Source organism: Chrysemys picta, chromosome 8 (genome assembly GCF_011386835.1).
Source record: "Chrysemys picta bellii isolate R12L10 chromosome 8, ASM1138683v2, whole genome shotgun sequence".
NCBI classification, from domain to species: Eukaryota; Metazoa; Chordata; order Testudines; family Emydidae; genus Chrysemys; species Chrysemys picta.
The window spans coordinates 35,617,748-35,633,908 of NC_088798.1; the positions used below are offsets into that span (position 1 = coordinate 35,617,748).

A 16,161-nucleotide genomic window follows, 5' to 3' on the forward strand; every position below is an offset into this window, starting at 1 on the left:
AGTGGCTACCTTGTGCTGAAGCCTGTGCCACCATGTTTTCACTGCTCTTGTTACATAAGCTACCTTGATTAAAGCTAGCACAGGTAGGCACAACTTTACATTACACCTTAAATTGCAGTGTAGGCATACCCGTAGATGCTACTGCCCGGGGCTCAATTTAAGTTGATGTCCTAGAACTCAGAGTTTATGTTTGATTTCCAAGCACTTGAACTCTCCAGTACCTCAATAAGAACTCATTTGAAAGATGTAAGAACTTACATCCCTACGTAAGTTTCTCTAAAGACAAACCAGTGCCTCCCAGAAAGGGGCATGAAGCTTATAGCTAATTGAATTTTAGAGATGAACATCTGACCAATCTAAACAGTAATCTCTGCATTACATTTTCTCCAGAGTTCTGGGTATTTTGTTAAACTTTTTAAAGACAGAAATGTTTAAAATATCTTACACAATTATAGGAAAGAATTTTATGGCTCTTCACTACTTTTCCTGGCTCATTGTTTGCTCGTATGTTTGCTAAGCTACAATAAGATGGTGGGTGACAAATCCTTCATGTAGTGATCAAGGCATACAGTAATGATGACCATTTGGTTAGGCAGAAAGTTATTGCCAAATAACAGGTGTTTTCACTCTGTGTGTGTGTTCAGAGAACTCCATTCATCACTGTAAACTTTGGTTGTTGCTGAAGGAAGACATGGGTGAGATGAGTAAGCTTTATAGGGAAGTAAACAAAAGAAAACTAAAGCAACATAAAATGTATGCTTGTCAAATAAGATGGATCACCTCTGTTTATTCAGACAGAGATGTCAGATTATATGCAAGAATGTTGTGAGGAGCCACCTTTAAAACCAATCCCACTTCTAACCTAGAAAATGGACAGACTGTCTCCTGGTGACAGAGACCTTCTGACAAGTATCAGAGTGTGTGAAACTGAAGGCTTGCTGTGTCACCCTTTGCTGAAAACAAAATTGGATTTATACTATCACTCTCCTTCACCAGTGCTTTCTGGTTTCTTCTCTGTTTTTTTTAAACTCATTACTACACTCTTTTCATTTTTGGAATTTTCCTATGTGGAAGTCTGTACTACGTGCTCCAAAGGACACAGCTGGTATTGGATATATTTGTTTGTCATGTCAGTGGAAGTAAGATTTTTGGTTAAGTTAATCCACACCTAAATTAATATAGCATTTATTTGATAACCCACAATTTCTGTATTTGAGAGGAATGTGTTTGTGCATAATCTCTGTCCACAATTGCGAGATCATGTCCAAAACTTGCCTTTCCTTCTTACATAGCATCTCTAAGATCTATCCTTTTCTCTTTGTCCATAGAGCTATAAAATTTGCTCTTGTCCCATCTTGATAACTTTCTTTTCTGATGCCTTTCTAATGCCCACAGTGCCCTGCTCCAGTCTATACAAAATGCTGAAACCAAGATTTTCTCCCTTACTCATGAATTTGACCACCGTAGTTCCTCTTTGAATCCCTTCACTGTTTTCCCCAGTTTATATCTTCCCAACCCTATCCTGTGTTCAGCTAGTCCAAGGATGCCAGCTTTGTCACTCTGCTTATCACCTTTTCCCACAACTGTTTCTACACTTCCTTCCACACTGCCCCCTACGCATGGAAGCCCTTGCCTGTGCTGGTCTGCAGATCCACTACCTGCTCTTCTCTTAAATCCTCATTGGAGACCCACTTCTTTTTGTGAGGCCGGCAAGAAATTTGCCAGTTACGTTTCCTACTTATTCATCCTACATATTTATGAAAAAATGTGCCACAAACTCTCCTCCATAGTGTACACTAATATTGCTCAGTTAATATGTAACCTTAATGTTGCCCCTGGCCATTCTTCCCAATGTCTTGTTGTTATCCTCATTGTTGTATTCAAAATTTGTTTGTAAGCTCTTGAGTAAGGGATCTCGTCTTTCCATCTGTCCTGGCAGGTGCCTAGCACATGCTTGGGTAAAGTTAAGAAATATTTTCTCAGGGAAACTTTGGCCACAAGAACTTTTCTTCCTCCTCCCCACCTCCACAAAAGCAATAGGATCTATCTGAAATCACCTAAAACTAGAAATGAGGTCATAGGGCTCAGTAGAGTAGGGGCAGTAGAGTAAGGAGAAGGCGGTGGTGGTGGTGGGGTTTCCCTTAGTTTGAGTTCAGTGATATTTAACCGCATGTCTAGTAAACGTCTAGGAGTTAGATCATATCCATCTTCTGTGAATCAAGCGCAGATTTTGGTTCTTGAACCCCATACACAGACTGAACCATCCATGCTTTGCACAACCCTAACTGTAATCTCTTTGATTCCTGATCTCAGATTGTACAATGATTTCAACACTAGGTTTTTGCTATCTAATATTTTCTCTACTAGATCTCAACATATGGCCTTGAACCTTTCTAAGAGAGCCTTCGGACTTTCCGTTTAAAGTGATAATTTTCAATAAAAGCCTGCCAACATATAAAATCAGACTGACTATGAAATTTTGATTGTCATTGAAAATCCACGGAAACTTTGCTTTATTAGCAGTAAACTCCTTTTGGACATCTGTGACATGCCACTTTTGGCCAAATTGAATAAGGCACAGCACAGGGCAACAGGACAACAATGTGATCAATTTCAGAAGAGATTCATATTTGCTGAAAAATTACCATTATTACAAACCTTTGTCTACAGCACCAAGGAAAGACTAGGGTTGGATCAACCACTTCAGAGGTAGCAGACCTGATTCTGATCTTTACTTATTCTTTGAAACAAACCCAAGTCAAACAATTTTTGTGGCTCAAAAAGTTAATTTAATTCAACTATCATTCCGCTATGTTGTCTGGGAGAAGAGGTACTGAGATGCTGTGAGAGGATGCTGTCCTACAAGAGCTGAAAAGCTACAATGAGTATGAGCAGCTGCTCTTATGAGATTCCCAGGCCTTCATGGAAGTACAGTTACATATGTTCTCACAAGTTCTCATGAGCGTTTCACTCCAACTTTGTTCTGACCACAGACTCTGGAAGTTCAGATACAATAAGCATCCAGATCTGAGTTATCTGAACCAAATTTCTTGAGGTTTGTCCATCACTAGTGAAGATGCTTAAAGTTACACTACAATCCAAATTATTTCCTCCCAAAAGTTCCCATAGTAGACTGTCCAGTCTGCATTTAGGGAAGTGCCATGGCCACTTCTGCTATGTATGGTAAATAACAGTCCCTAAAATGAAACTGATGCAAGTCCAATGATGAGAAGTGAAGGAGTTAAAAATTCCAGTAAATGAGCTCTAGATGAAACTGAACTACGTTGGTGCAGAGTCTCTGAATTCTATTAGTTTTGACAACCTCAGTTATTCTAGTGCTTCTCATCATCTGTAAAGCTAACAAGGGCTGATAAGAGATGATGAGGCACCACACCGATTTGTATTTCAGAATTCATAAATATTTCACAATACCATTTTCTTACAATCAGATACATTAGTTTGTCGAGTGTAGATGTTGCTGAATATTCACTCAGTGCTGAGGTTTAACAAAGGCACTGCAAGGATAAACATTTTTAAATCAGCAGATATGAGCCATGAGTTGGTGCTACATACTCCACAGTTATTTGCTTTCAAATACGTGTTCTAATTTTAGTAAAATTGTTGAGTTTTGACCTCTAGGAGCTGCTGCTGTCTTGCTTGTAAATATACTGTTATGCTTCATAGCTGCCACCCTCTGCCCATCCCCCACCGATTGGTATCTTTTAAATTTTTTTAGCTACTTCAAAATTTTACACTATAGTCAGATACCCAAGGGTGAATTTAATTTGGAACAAACCTTGGTCTTGACATAACAAATTTTACTAGGGGATCAAACAATGCAACATACAATTTTCTCAGGCTGCACTTCATCTAGAGATACTTGAGACTCTAAAAATTAAGTAAATCGGCTGAATGTTTGAAGCAAAAAAATTATATGAAGTACAGTGTGGCCAAACTCTCCCCAAAGTAGCAGTTATTCTTTCTCCTGCTATAATAAGATGGAGCACACAAATATCACTTGATTAACAGCTGCAGTGTTAATTTCCCTTTTTGGTTGCTTGACTCACAGCAAGAATCATGTCAATGCAGCAGAGAAGCAATTAAATTGATTTTAATCTTTGTCAGAGAAGATAACATGCCTCTTTCTTTTCTCATTTAAATAATTAAAGTTTCAGCAGGTATTATTTCTGGCTTTAAAGAAATTGGTATCTTAATGTAATAGAATCCTTGTAATTATACACTTAATGGTTCTTAAGAAGTTAATCATGGTTTTCCATTTAAATGTGTGTATATGTATATATTATTTATTAAACTTTTATTTATTTTTGTGGATATATTTTTAAGATGGTGGAACATATAAAAAGTGAAATTCTAAAACAAATCCTTTCTCCTTCTCTTTCCTTATATTTTGCCTTTCAAATTTTTATTTTAAGCAACATTGTCACACTTCGGCAAATGTTTGAAAAATCTTTTATTAAACCAATTCTCATTAAGAGGAAGAGGAAGCTTTTAGTTGTCTCACTACCCTGAATTACTTTGGTGAAAAAAAATTCATATATACAAATATTTTTGTATCAGTGCCATTGTACAAACTCGACTTCATGAGGAGCACAGTAAATACTGTTGCACCCTTTTGACCAGAGTGACTAGTCTCACTTGGTGCTCTAGGGAGGTTTCCAGGTGGGAGCAGAAACAATGCCCATTGGAATCTAGTTTCTTGGCAGACTCAGTTATGCTTTATTTTAGGTGTGGTGCCTTAACTGTCTCTGAAAACTATCTTAAATGAAGGGTGCGTTCACACATAATTTTCAACAAGGTTTCAACTCAACCCATAACAAGGTTTAACCCAGCTCAAACAATATTGTTACCCTTTTTGGCCTGAGTGGTTAACCAGTATTTGAGTGCGGGCAGGTTGTTTACATTAGTAGGAGAAGTTGATGATGGAATCAGGTTGTCTATTCATGCAGTCCCGTTCATTTACAAAGAGTGTACATAAAGTCTTGTTTCCCTGAACACAGCAGGAATCAAACAGAAAGAAGTTTCTTTGTTCACATTTCCAAGCCTGACTTCCCAGCCAGTCCCAAAAGGTTTCTTTCTTCATTTTCTTTCAGGGCCACACTTCCAGTGCTTCACTGGATGCTTCTCCTGCTTCTTTTGCTGCTTCTGGGTGTTTCAGCTCATGGACACACACAACTCCAACAAAAAATACTCAGTGGAACTCCTCTGTCTCCATAGTTCAGTTTCTGAGCAGCCTTGCATGTGGTCTGTGTTTTGGTTGGAGGTGCCTGTTGTCTCAGCTATCTTACTCTAAAACGGAACTTTATTGCTTCTTACCTTTATCCTGAATGAAGGGCAGCTCTCACACCCACCAACTTCAACAAGGTTTCACCCAGCCACCATCATAACAATATTGTAAATGGGTGAAATTTGAGATTATGATATTTTTGTGAAATGGAAGAAATTTTATTTTAAAAAATTGCAATGTAAATGATGACTCAAAAAGGTGTGGTGAATGTTCATTCTCTCTTTGAGCTTGGTGGGTCATCACTGGTCACATGATATTGGTTCTGATTCTTTAATTGGCAGAGGCCTACCCCAGGTTAGCAGAAGTCACACAGACTTATTTCTGAGAGGAGTTGCCTGCTTATTCTATGCGCTTGCTCTTTCACAAATCATCCCTCTCATACAGCAAAAACCACGGGAAAGGGGCTTTTTGTGAGGGGAAACTTCATGAAGAAACTTCTTGTGAGTTTACCCTGCATCGTCCTCAGAGACATGGAGTCCTCCCTCCCCAGTAAAAGCTCTATCATATTGAGGGAGTAGGAAAATCCCAATGGGAAAAGTTGAGAAGCTGCTATATGCAGGCAACATATCAATAAGGGCATCCTCAAAAGAAAACCTGGAGGAAACAGTAAATCAGTGGCATGACCAGCTAAGCTGGAATGGGATGATTTTCAACCAGGACTCATGAATATTTTGCATTCAGTAAACACAGAAATAGGAACTCATGGTTGTGCTGTATGAACCACTAGAAGTTACCAGATCATGAAACTACCTATTTTCCCATCCACTGAAGTTGGATGTGTTCTCTGAGAATTGTCAATTATTGGATGACCTCTACGAGTTATGTTGTGTCCGCCATGGTGTTTGCATCACACCATTACTAAACTTTCTGAGTTATACCAAGATTAATTATTTCCTGGATTTTAAAAATGAAATGCCTTTTCAAATTTAAAATACAGCTGTGGAATTGAGCAACACCACATATAAGCAGCAGGGAGCGCACAAACATCTGATTTATACTATGCTTGATAAGAGCAAAGTATTTCTTTTACTTGTTACTATATCCCAAAATAATTTTACTTTTTCTCCTGCCTAGAAAAAATGCTAACACTTTCTGCAGTAGCTAAATATAAAAGTCTTCTCTTACAAAATATCTTGTAAACACAGCCTCTGGTTTAGAACAATGCCCAAAAGACACGAATTGTTCCCTCTCATATTTTATTACAGCAAATACTCAAGTGAAATTTAAAGGCAATTGTATGGCAATTTTTTTTTGTCTTGGGGCTTTTTTAGTTACTGAAAGGAAATAGACAAGCTACTTTTTGAGGGCTGGGAAAGACCGTGTACTTGTAGTATTTATAATCTAAAGGGGGCCATGCCTTGTAGCAAAGTGATCATTTGAATGAAAAAGAAGTTATCATATATACCATATGTCAAAAGTGACACATGAGCATTTCTTAGGACATTGTGTGTATTCCATACATCTCAAGACAATAAAATGTTTACATCACTTAGTCAAAAATTGATAAAGGCATTTATGTTTACAGTATCATCGAACCTAGTTCCAATGCCCCTAGAACTAATGATGTTTCGTTATGGTAACAGGACTAAAAAAATTTACATGGTCCTCATGTACTGGTATCAGTGAGTGACTTCACTTAACCTCTTAGCACATAATACTGCTGTTTACATTCTTGGTTATATGCACTCCTGTTGTACCTATGTAATATTCACGGTCAGACTAGCTTTTCACAGAGCAAACATAGAGTTAAGGTTTTCATTTCCATGTATTAGTATGAACTGAGCTCTTACATATGAAAGAGACTGACAGCTTTGACTGTGGGAATCCTGAACAATGAATACAACATGTCACTGAACATACTTGTACAAATGCTTGTTATTCCATGGTTAAGGCAACTGAGAATGTGTATGCTGAGTGTAGGTGTGAAAAGTCTGATAGTCAAACTTAAAATCTGTTTTGCTTGGTCTAATATGGCCAATTAACTTACTCTCATCTCATTTGTAGGTCTGTGCCATATGGTGTATGTACATGCAGAGATTATCTGATTTAGACCAGGCAGAAATTCCATGGAACAGAATTACAGAGGGGGGAACATGTTTAATAGACATATAATGTTTTTGATAAATGCACATTGTTTAACCTGAATAAAGAAAAGCCACATAGCAGATGCTGACTTCTTCATTAGACTTGGTAGCAGTGCACACTGATATTAATAGTAACATAAACAATATAGGGAATAGTTTCTTGTTTGATGACTGAAGAAATTCTTTAACTGAGAATCATAGTGGAAAGAAATGCTAACCTTATGGAGAACTCCCATTCAGAGATCACATCCATATCCTGATGTAGCTGGGTTGCCTTGCCTACCAAGTGATTATTGTGAGCAGTCCAGGCAGTCTGCAGATAAAAGATAATATTGTCTGGATAGACTGACATTAGCAATTATTTTCTGGGGGTTTTTTGCTCTGTTTTTTTACCTATTTCATTAGAGTCCCTGGACAAAATATAATTAAAATGATTTGACTTTTCCTGTATAGGTTTTTGTAGGACAAATCCATTATATTACATACTGACCAAACTATAACTTAAAGTTTCTGATGCAAGGCCGCTCACATTCAAACCACTTACATATAGTTTTGCACAAGTGGATAGACTTAAACTTTTATCTAGAGTGACTTGGCAAAAGATTTCCTAAGAACAATCTTACTTGAACACATGGGATCTTGAATCACAATCAATTAACATTTACTACCAGATTATGATGCTGCTTTTTTAAAACCTAAATTTTTAGATAGCTCCTCTGAACTTTTTGTATTTGCAGTTAGCACCCTCAGCCAACAAGTGAAGTACTTTAACAATCTTAATAGAAAACATGCTGCATGGAAAGGCTTTTTTATTTGAACACTTCTCTCAATACTCTTACCTTTAAAAAAAATCAAACCCCAGAAATCTGATTTCTTGTTATCAGTCAAAAATGTCCATAAGTCTGTTATAAAATGTCTTGTGTAATGAAAATCATGTGCTAGAAGACATCATTTCACTGAAAGATGATTTTGTTGTTTTTGATGATGTACAAAATTAGAAACTAATTTGGCAGAAGACCTTCATCCTCCACATGAAGTATCAGAGGGGTAGCCATGTTAGTCTGGATCTGTTACACATGAAGTAGTTAGTCATAAAATATTGTAGTCAGCAAAAATTCATAGCAAATCATGTAAATATCTTTTTATGAAAAAAATACAAACTCCGGTATAATAAATAACAGAACCTCAAGCCTTCACCACCGTGCATGTTAATAATGCAATACCTAAGTATGCATGACACACACCATTATCTGAAAGCAAAAGATTTTCAACCTTCTTTGTCACTTCACTTATTTGAATATTTTATCTAGGAACTAGTGATTGAAATCAGCTGGTGTGTCTCTGTGCTCAGAATGAGCTGTAGTTAGATCTTATCAAGCCTATCTTTGAGCTGAAAAACATATCCAGAAAGGCAATTTGTTCTGAAAGCAAATTCAGACTTTGTCAGTGACACTAATTACAAACATTCTTTAATAGCTAATTCAGTAATTGGAGTCACATATCTAGCAGTACACTAAGGAGTACGGTATCCTTAGTGTAGTGCTAGATATCATACTCTGACCAGCGAGGCAATTCAAAATGATGGGGTCTTTGCTGAAAGAATACTCTGGATTTGGCTATGATTCTATAGGTATTGCCAGGACACTATGTTGTGGGGCATATATTGCTGCTTCTCTGAATAGCAGCAACGTAGGCACCTACCATCTGCTGCCTACTGATTGTTGCTAAATCTAACAAATGTTAGCCAGCATGAAGTTGGCTGGACAGGGCACATCCTTTAGCATACGGTGAAGCACAGGCTTAGCAAAGGAATTTCCTATTCACAAACACTTTACTGTTAAACAAGCCACAACCGAGTTACAGATGTGTGGAAATCAACAAACTCTTAAACACAACCACCATGATCTGATCTTGATACCCTTGTGAGTCCTTGGTCCTTAGGCCAGGCAGCCCTTCCAGCTGTATTTCCAGGCCATCTTGCTTCAGGTGCAGAATGGCTTCCCTTGCTTAGAGAAACAGCCTTCTTTCTACCATATTGCACCCACCCACATCAATGGGTCGGGGAAATTGATGGGGTTGGCAGTGAAAAGGGAACAGTCCCAGTAGCATGGGAGGGAGACACTCGCTCAGCAACAATAGATAGCTCTTCCCCATGGAATCTGTGGCACCTGCTGGCCAGCTGGGGAGAGGGATGCTGATTGGCCAGAATTCCCTAGCTCCCAGGATTTAGCCCACTGGAGGGGCCATGTAGCACCTCTTTCAGCTCTGTTCCAGCAGCCCACCTTACCCACCCAAACTAGGAACGGGAACCTGGCCTGACAGATGCTGCAGGTCTAGCCAACTGCCTGTTTTGGGGGTCAGGGAGGATTTTTTTCTCCTGTGGGCCAACTGACGAAGGACCAGGGTGTATACTGCCTTCCTTACAACACCTGCACACCACAGTGGGTTAAGTAGCAATGTGCATGGTATCTATCTGAGGTACTCATGTAGTGGTTTTTACTTGCTGCAACTTGTGGCTAGTTTCCAGTGTGGTTAAGAGAATAAAATGAATGGTTCCCAGAGGTAAAAGACCTGGGATTTTGGTGATGGGCCTTGGGCTTATGTGATAGGGTGAGACTTTGTGGCCTTTACAGGCTAAGGTCAGACCTTGTGGCCCTTGTAGGCTAAGTGCCCACCCTGCTGCATCCTCTGTCCCCCTCATGAGGAGAGAAGGGTGTTAGGACTAAGAATGAACTGAGTCGTGGAGGGTAGGCGGAGTAGAGCCTGCCCTGCATTTTGGGATATATGGTAAGGAGCTCTGTAACTCTGCTGCCAGTTACGGGTTATATGGTAAGGAGCTCTGTAACTCCTGCACTGGAACCAATTAAATGCCTGGTATAGTATGGAAAGTATGGGTGAGGGGCGAGTAACACCCCTGCCTTGTGTTAAACTCTAATAAAAGTTGCAGTGTGCTACTTAGTTCCATGTATGTGTCAGTCCTCAATTTGCCACTATGTCCACATCAATGATGTCCTTCTCTGCCATCTTTCTTGCCATGCACTTCCACTGGGGAATTTCCAGACCCAGACCCTCCATTGACATCTAGGTAGAGAGTCATTGAAATGGCACCTAGTGGCAGCACACCTATTGTTCTAGTAGGGTAGAGCCATTCAGTGTTGATGGCTGTTAATTGGTCTATCCTAGCTTTGCAGCTGTAGTCTCTCCATTAGCTGTCAAGGTCCGGTAGCAAAACAGATGCTTTAATCCTCAGTGAAGGTTACAATCACAAAAGGCATTCACAAAATAAAATGGAATTCATAATTTGACACAGGTACCCCTCCCCCAAGTTGTCACAGTAAGTTTCACAGTTAATTATACATTGTGTAAAAAGTATTTCTTTTTATCATTTTAACATTTGTTGCCTTTTAATATCATTGGGTGATTCTTAGGTTTTGTAGCATATGAAAATGTTAATAGGAGCACCTGACTCACCCCTCTTATGCCATTCATTATTTTACGTGCCTCCCTCATGTACCCTCTTACTCTTTTCTCTAAGTTAAACTGTTAGAATCCTCTTTAATTGCTCATCAGGTGGAGGTCTTTCCAAACATCCAGTGATTTGTGTTGCTTTTCTCTGGACCTGTTCTGTTTCTGCTATACATTTCATTTTTAGATGAGGTGACCAGAAAAGAACACCATATTCAAGATGACTGTAATAATGATATACTTTTCAGTATTATCCTGTCTGCTTTTTAACCATGGTTGTGAATTGTGCAGATATCTTCCTTGAGTTGTCCATAGTGTTTAAGAAAGAGGTAGTATTAATAAAAAGAATAATAATGAAAATATTATACCACTTTTTACACACTGCTACATTTTATCTCTGTCTTATTTTTTTACTGGTAGTTGTTCAGCATTTTCCCTTTCAACACATCTTCTTGCATCTCTCTACATTAAATATCATACACACTCATGTTGTGCTATTGTCTAGTTATGTTAGGTTCTTCTGGCATTCCCTACAATTTTTTTGACTAACCTACATCCTCTTCTCTTGCACACTAGTGTACTACATGGCAAGTGCTGAACCCATGGAGTTTAGTACTTTGGTCCCATGGTACTTCACTATTGATAGAGTCAGTAGAAGTGAAATTACATTTTTATGACCACCACACTCAACTACTGTAGATGGAATTTGTTTGAGGTTTATTAACCAAATCTGTTACATAGGAAATCACTAATATTCTTTGTACCAAAACTTTAGCTTACTAATAATCAAATCAAATCAAATCAAAACAAAAAAACCCCAACAGTAGTAGTTTAAGCCCCTGTACACCATGTAGTCTCTACATGGCTAGAGCTACGCTTAAAGGAAAAATGAACACATAGTTTAAGTAGGAGAATTATCCCTAGTGTCTCTGAGACTGTACAATATGTGGCCAAAGAAACTACAATTAACCAGAAAAATATTTCTACAAAGTAACTGTAGCTATATTGTAGATCACAATTTTGTTAATCTGTGATGCATCTTACAGTGGGACAACAATTCCTTCTCGTTAGTTAATTCATGCTACAACTTTTTAATAAAAGCTAAGCACTTTAAAATATTTATGAAAGGAATAAAATGTGGAAATAGATAGTGTTTGAAATCATCTTGTTAAATGTTAAATGATGAGGAATGAAAATAAGGTTGTGGAATGTACTGCTCTGTTAAGTATATCTTAAAATCTGTACCTTTTGCTACCTTGACAGAGTTGAGAAATTTCATTTTTGAATCATTCATATGTGAATAGGTGCCTTCCCCAAAATGCTGTAAAAACACAGTCCACACAATATGTAAGGTCCAAATTAACCCAGTTTTTAGTGTTTGACTTTATTAATAAAGAAATCAACAGTAAGACAACAGATATTTAGCTGAAGCATTTTCCTCAGGCGAAGCTGCTCTTACAGGACCTCCCCCAGGACCACTCAGCTTAGATCCTGTTTCCCCACAAAACCAGTCCCATCTGCCTTTTATTTAAGTAGAGGTAATGAGTCGCTTGCCTCAGTGAGTCAACAGAACCCATGTAACTCTTTGTAGAAGAATCAGAAACTGCTAACAGAGTGGGATGTTTCAGGTAACAACAGTTGCAGCATCTTTCACTGATTTGTTTTTCTTGATTGATGTACTAAATGAATTATTCAGAAATGACTATGACACACAAACTAAACCCTCAAAACAAAAAAGCATTTTATCTTCCAGTAAATATGATTTAACAGTTCCAGTCTTGTAAGTCCAATTTAAAAATAATTCACAGCACTGCTTTAATTCACTTGTGCTGTAGTTATGGAAGACTTAAAAGCCACTACAAAAATAAAGTAATAAAAGCAGACAATTACTACTTTGGTTATTTATTGTGCATCATACATATTTGTGTCTGACTGCTTTCATTTTAGCTAGGCAAGAAAATATAACTTGCTGAAGGTGGATACTTTTATTCAAAGCCAACTGAGGCAGAGCTGGTGTTCAGTAATTACAGCCATAGTTTCCAGAAGACTCCTCCTTCAGCAGACTTGTAGTCGTGTTCCCATTTGTAACATTGTTCATTATATTCAACCTGCTGCCATCACTCTAGAGCTTTCAAAAGGCATTCTGTGGGCTATCATGCTTCAGGACATGGATAATGAAATAGTTAGAATTGACTTGTATTATAATCGGCTCACCTAACTTTCACTTGAAAAGTAGACTTAATAAAAGCAAGAGTGAAAGGCATTTTATGTTTTTAATAAGGAGTCTCATATGGTATTACTGGCTGTTTTTCATTGTGTTTCTCTTCTCACAGTTTTCCTTTTGAGGTGCCTGACACAAGAAGAATGGTGAACATCTCTTTATCTTAAAGCACTTCACAAAAGTACTGAGGTAATCAACAATATTGATCAATAACTTCAAATTGAAATTGGAGGGACTTAAAATTTATACATATATTTTGTATCAAGTCGATAACTGCTCGCTAGTGAATACAGCCTTGTGTGTTTGAAGAAAGGGTAAATAGCACTACAGTCTCTTATAATTAAATTTGTATATAATATATAATTATAAAGCTCTTAAAAAATCTGTCTGCCCTTACCCTGGCACAATTTGGCACAATTCTAAAGGGATTAAAGAAAAATATGTTTGTTACTGTGTTGTACGGTGTGTCGAGATGTGCCACACTATGAGCTGAACATTAGAAATACCTAAATGCACAGTAAATAGTAGACAAGGATCAAACAATGAAACTAGAGATCTGGGGTTGTAACAAAGAGCTTCTATAAATAGCATTACAATTTAAAACGTATTTTGATTACAGTGGTACAAGCTTTTTTGCTTAGACAATAGCTGCTTAAGGTTGAAAATGTTCTTCTTTCTCATGGCTCAAGGGATTGATTCCCCCCCCTATTCAGAACTGAACCTGCGCATTACTCCACAACACCTCTTTTTTATGGGGAATAAGAGATCCAAAGATAGAAATATTTTGTGGGAGGAGGAGGACATAGACTGATCAGAAGCCTCTAAACAGAGGACTTATTTCTGAGCTAAGTCGGTAACTAGAACAAACTCCACTGGATGGGTGATGGATGAGCTCTGCCAAAGAGGTAGAGTAGGACCTATAGCATCACCAGTGTACATGTCACACAACTCTTCCAGGCCTCAAGAGATGTGGACAATGCTGAAATAATTGAGTGAAAGTACTGGATTAAAAACATCTGGCTCAATATGGGTAAGATGGAGGTGTGGTTGGCTGGCAGAGGGAAGTGGTTTGGGAAACTGGCTGGAAGTGACCTATCTTCTTATTTAGGAAATTTGCTTTCCTGTAGTAGTGCAAAGCCTCAGGATCTCTCTCTCTACTTACCACTTGTTCTAGATACATAGAAAAAGTGACCAGAAATGTTTCCTTTCATCTCTGGCTGGCCAGATGATTATGCCCAAATCTATCTACTGCAGAACTAACAAGAGTGATTCGTGTTTTTGTCACTTTCAGACTTAACTTGTGCAGCATGTTCTACCCGGGTTAGCTAGGGTTACCATATTTCCACAAACAAAAAAGAGGACACTGGGGGGGGAGGGAAGCCCCGCCCTAGCCCCGCCCCATCCACTCCCTCCCACTTCCCACCCCCTGACTGCTCCCCTCAGAACCCCAACCCCCCCTGCTTCTTGTCCCCTGACTGTCCCCTGCTGAGAACCCCCTACCCTAACTGCCCCCCCCCAGGACCCTACCTGTTCCCTGACTGCCCTGACCCTTATCCACTCGCATGGGTGGCAGGGTTGTAGAAATTTTGGTGGTGCCCAGAACCCCCCACCCCACCTGCCTAAGGCTCTGGGAGGGGGGTTGGGTGGGGGGAGGAGGTCTGGGGTGCAGGTCCTGGGCTGGGGATTAGGGTGCAGGAGGGGTGCAGGTTCTGGGATAGAGTTTGGGTGCTGGGTGCAGGCTCCGGGCTGGGGCAGGGGGTGGGTGTGCAGGAGGGGGTGAGGGGTGCAGGCTCTGGGATGGAGTTTGGGGGTGAGAGGCGGTGCAAAGGGAGGGGGTGCAGGCTTTAGGAGGAAGTTTGAGGGCAGGAGGGGGTGTGTGGGAAGAGGGAGGGGGATTGGGAGGGAGTTTGGGGATAGGAGGGGATGCAGGGGTGAGGGCTGTGGGTCTGGGGATGAGGGGTTCATGATGCAGGAGGGGGCTCAGGGATGGAGCAGAGGATTAGGGTGTGTGGGGATGAAGGCTGGGGGGTTTGGGGTGTTGGAGAGGCTCAGGGCTAGGGTGGAAGGGCAGGGTAAGGGCAGCCTGTCTTCCCATTAGTGGATGGGGGCACTAGGACCCAGGGGCAGCAGACAGCAGTTGTCTGCATGTACTGCCAGAGCCAGCAGGCAGACAGGAATGGGGGACCCACCGAGGGGGGGATGCACGGAGGGGGGGTGGCAGGTGGAGGCTGGGGACCCATCCAACACTCCCCCGCTCCCTAACTGCCCACCCCCGACTCCCCTTACCATTCTGGCTCCACGTGGGTCTGTTTGTGTGTTACAGAGGACTACAGAGAGAGGGAGGGGGGAGCAGGGGAGGGCTCTGGCTGCTGGAGGCCAATGGGAGTGGGTCAATCGGCCTAGCCGCCCAATCAGCAGCCACACTCTGCATGGAAGGGAGGGAGGGAGGCGAGGGAGAAAAAAACCCGGACATTTTAACCTTGTTACCAATTCCTCCCGGACGGCTATTTAGAGACGCAAAAGCCGGACATGTCCGGGGAAATACGGACGGATGGTAACCCTAGGTTAGCCCTAAAGATTGAAGGGAAACTAAACTTGTGTGATGGGGTGTATTCCCCACACTGGCCCCTGAGAGGATAAATTAGGTGAGGCAAGCTTAACTGACCAATTAAGCAACCAGTAGGGGAGAGAGGCTACAAAGCTACTAATCAGAGGCAGGTGCACTGCAGCTGGGAAGGGGTCTGTAAAAAGCTCAGGAGCTGCAAGTAGCAAGAGACGCTGCAGGAAAGGCAGGCTGTAGTTACTTCCTGAGTGGAGGGAGTTGGGAGGCTGGTATACCCTACCCTGAGAGGGTGGGAGCCAGTGATGTAGGAAGAAGCCCAGGGAAAAAGCAGCAAGGGCTAAGATTGTACAGGCCTTGACTACATGTTATAGGATCCCTGGGCTGGAGCCCAGTATAGAGGATGGGTTAGGGTTCCCCTACCAGCCACTGGGTAGTGGCACAGAGCATTGGAGACGTCAGCCAGACAGTTGGTCCAGAAGGACTGCGATTTCCCTGGATGGGGAGGGCCAAGCCACGGACTGGA

At 40.5% G+C, this 16,161-nt stretch overlaps 1 long non-coding RNA gene across 1 annotated transcript in view; it reads left to right on the top strand.

Annotated features, from left to right (window-relative positions):
• The first annotated feature begins 13,183 nt into the window (after positions 1-13,183).
• LOC135973022 (uncharacterized) overlaps positions 13,184-16,161 on the top strand; it is a 59,343-nt gene continuing 56,365 nt past the window's right edge. Inside the window, exon 1 of the long non-coding RNA XR_010589706.1 lies at positions 13,184-13,264. This is a non-coding gene — a long non-coding RNA (uncharacterized LOC135973022). The remainder of the gene's footprint in view (positions 13,265-16,161) is intronic.